This window comes from Neophocaena asiaeorientalis, unplaced genomic scaffold (assembly GCF_003031525.2).
Source record: "Neophocaena asiaeorientalis asiaeorientalis breed wild unplaced genomic scaffold, Neophocaena_asiaeorientalis_V1.1 scaffold797, whole genome shotgun sequence".
Classification (NCBI taxonomy): domain Eukaryota; kingdom Metazoa; phylum Chordata; class Mammalia; order Artiodactyla; family Phocoenidae; genus Neophocaena; species Neophocaena asiaeorientalis.
In genome coordinates, this window is record NW_020172149.1 from 68562 (window position 1) to 72445 (window position 3884).

A 3884-nucleotide genomic window follows, 5' to 3' on the forward strand; every position below is an offset into this window, starting at 1 on the left:
ACGAGGGCTGGAGAAAAGAATCAGAGCTTGAAAAGGAACCTAAATATTCTTCTACAAAAATGGATTTAAAAACCTAAAGAAAGAAAAACACAGCAACTAAGTCCAGAAGCATGTTAGAAATCATCAAACTGAGCTTATCTAAGGGTTGATCAGTGTAAAGAAATTTTAAACTATAATGTACCAAGTGGTAAAAATTCTCAGATCATATTAATAGATACTGAAAAGGCAGGTGATACAATTCAATATAGGTTATTGAATACAATTCAATAAAGGGAATTTTCAGTAAACTAGGAATAAAATAAATTTGATATATCTCATGATCTATCAATTTTAAAGTGACTCACCAGGGAATTCTGTGGCCATCCAGCGGTTAGGACTCTGCGCTTCCATTGCCGAGGGCATGGGTTCGATCCCTGGTCGGGGAAGTAAGCTTCCGCAAGCCAGACAGCCCGGTATGCATGGATGCATGCATAAATAAATAAATAAATGAATGAATGAATGAATGAATGAAAATAAAGCAACTCCCCAGAAAGGGAGCAGCTATCCCTTCAGGGTGAGGAAGAAGACAAGAGCCCATGTGATTGCCACCATGATGTTTCCCTGTTCCCATAGGGCCACTACAGTGAGAAAAAACAACAATAACATCACACGAGAACATACAAGAAGATCCAAGGCTAAGGAAGGTGTGTTTCAACTATTAAAATATATTAACATTGGTTGTCCATGTGGGTAGTAGTATGGGTATTAATTCCGCAAGCCAGACAGCCCGGTATGCATGGATGCATGCATGCATAAATAAATGAATGAATGAATGAATGAAAATAAAGCGACTCCCCAGAAAGGGAGCAGCTATCCCTTCAGGGTGAGGAAGAAGACAAGAGCCCATGTGATTGCCACCATGATGTTTCCCTGTTCCCATAGGGCCACTACAGTGAGAAAAAACAACAATAACATCACACGAGAACATACAAGAAGATCCAAGGCTAAGGAAGGTGTGTTTCAACTATTAAAATATATTAACATTGGTTGTCCATGTGGGTAGTAGTATGGGTATTTTGTACTTTTTTCTTTTTGCCTCTCTGTACAGAACTTCTATTCTTTTTTCTATTGTTTTTAAAAATGAGACAACAAACATTGAGAAATCATAATTCAGAAGAGAAGAGATTTTCTTCTCTTTTCAAATGAGTGGCTTACACTGACAAAAACTCAGCATTTTACTGTCTTCAAGCCTTGTCACATAAGTGACTAAGTAAAAGCAGAAGAGAGACATTGATATATTTATGAAGTTTTAAGGCGAAAAGAAGGCTGAATCAGATTTCTATCTCGCTAACAGGGCTTTGTTCCTTGATGCAAATAATCAGCTTTGTTACCATCTCTGTTTATTCCCTCCCCACCCCCAGGATGCCTTTATCTAGTCTAACATTTCCTAAGATAACTTCATCTAGTCTAACTTTGTTTTCAGGGGTCAGTTATGTGGGCCCTTCCTTCTAGGAAATTTCCATTTCATCTAATAGTGAAATTTCTGGAATGACTACTAGGCTAACTTTTGGCCACTTCTCTCTCTAGTACAACTTTTCCTGACTCTGTGCCCCAGCAACCAAGGTGAAGGAGATGAGGAAAAGCTCTTAAGTGGAGTTAGCCAACAGCAGTGGGTCATCTACGATAAGCTATCACCCTAACCAGGAAGGGGAAATGAGAAGTGTAGCTGTTGATATTTTTCTTGTTGCTGCTTTAAAAATCAAGATTGTCCGTTTAACAGCAGGATCACCCGATCTACTTTTTCCATTCATGGTTTTCAAGCAATGAGGTGGAATGTGGGGACTGAACACATGCAGAGGCAGCATGGTAGAGAGGAAAGTCCTGACACTGACCCGCTGGGGGGCTTGATCGGCACCTGTAGAATGCCACTAGGGGAAAGATTCTTCTCCACCCGCTGCCGTGGTCCTCAGATCATCTCTGAGGTTTCGTTACAATTTCAGTTTTGATCAGTGATGACCCTGAGATACAGTCACGTTCAGTGTGGTGGAGATAGGGTTCAAGTGTAAGTCATCCAGGCTGGTAAAGTGACACCCATTCCACTCCCTGTTGCCAGCAATGCCTTAAATACTGGATCCTCGGTTTCCTCGTATGTAAGATGATTATACCACAGCAACTGTGGGCTGCTGTTTTGAGGATTAGAGAAATAATTCAGCAAAGCTAGTTCATGGTCGGTAGCTCCTAATTACTGTCGTGTAGCTGCACTGAGCAATGTAGTTGCTTAGCCACATGTTTCTACTTAAATTAAATTAACTTAATAAAAGTTCATTTTCTCAGCAGCACTAGCCCCATTTCAAGTGCTCAACAGCCACCTATGCCTAGTGGCTTCCGTATTGTATACATAGTGTATAGTGCAGATATAGAACATTTCCATCATCACAGAATGTTCCATTGGATCACACTGCTGTACATCATTAACTTTTGATTTTACACAACTACCAGAGCTTAGCGCTGAGCAAAAGCATTCTCTTTGAGTTGGAAACTCTCCTGAATGTTTACCTGTGGAGGTGAGAGTCTAATGAGGCCAGTCTTGGAAGGGTGTCCTTTGTTCACCGAGATAGAACGGAGTGATGTTTGTTTCCTAAATTAAGAGAGTCTATCAATAAGCCAGAGATATTTCAGCCCTTAAAAGATGGGAAGTTCATGCCAAGGTAGACCTCCAGAAAGGACTAATGCTTTCCACCGTGCATTTAACCAGACAACAACAGAAGAGAGGTGGGGGGGAGGATTCTGACTTTTGGGTCAGCAGAGAAAATATTCTTTGGAGGTAGAATTTGGAAAGGACAGCTAATCTGTCTTCCAAACAGATTTTCATAAATAACTGACAGGAGATGGACTGCTTCTCTCAAAGTATTAACCCAGATGATGGGGGTTAATCATTAAACCTTTTAGGTGGTGGCTTGCTTGTTTGTCTGATATTCTAATCCGGGTCACAGAATGGCTAAGGCAGCTTTTAAGTGAAGGGTGGATTTTTTTTCCCTCCGTTTGCCTTGTGTTTCCCACTTTGAAAGAATGTTGTGGCTGCTCCTTTTTCTAGTGAGTGCTATTCAAGCCAGGTACGTAGTAAGCCTTGAAATTTCAAAATAGATGAACAGTTTTCTAAATGATTGACAAGTCTCTGCCTGAAAGACTTCTTTATTTTTCTAAATCTGCCGTCGTGTCATAGCTTGAAAGTTGAGCCTGTGAATGTTTTATGCCTTTGAAATTAAAATTTCAGCCATTTAAGATGATTGCAGTTAAACTTCCAGGAGTATCTGGGGCAGTTTACTTGCAATTCTGTTGATTCGAGTTGCATTAAATGTTAGGATCTATCAGGTTCCATTTTGGAAGATTTATCGTCATATAGTGCTCTCTCTCTTTTCTCTCCCTGGCAGATGCAAAAAATGCTTTTTAAGTGAGACTTAGTCTCAGAACAGCTCTGGGAGATAAAGCAGTAAGTGAAGAAACTTGTATGTTCCTTTAAAATTTTGTTTGCTGATAACACTGCTTTCTCTCCATGGTTATCTTAAACTTGTATAGATCGCTTCTAAAGACCTGAAATCTGATATTTTCTTAAAGCAAAAAAGATTGTAGTGAAATAGAAATTGTTAGTAAAGTGATTTTGCCTGAAGTATTTAATCTGCAGTGTATGCTGGAAAATATGTGAAGTTCTGTGCTGCCCCAAACAATTTTGCAAGCCTGCACGTTTCAGCCTAGCAGAGTGGAGCAGAGGGGCCTGAGTCAGGCTCTCAGGTGTGGGCTGGGCTCTGCTTCTCACCGTTGTGGTCATTTGAACTTTGTCAGTGACTTTTCTCATCATTGAGAGGAGGGCACGTTTCACCCGCATGAGATCTTTCATAGCACAAAAC

The 3884-nt window shown here is 40.3% G+C and overlaps 1 long non-coding RNA gene across 1 annotated transcript in view; it reads left to right on the forward strand.

Moving 5' to 3' along the window:
* The first annotated feature begins 2988 nt into the window (after positions 1 to 2988).
* Positions 2989 to 3884, forward strand: part of LOC112406144 (uncharacterized) — a 4593-nt gene continuing 3697 nt past the window's right edge. Inside the window, exons 1-2 of the long non-coding RNA XR_003004494.1 lie at positions 2989 to 3092; positions 3411 to 3469. This is a non-coding gene — a long non-coding RNA (uncharacterized LOC112406144). The remainder of the gene's footprint in view (positions 3093 to 3410; positions 3470 to 3884) is intronic.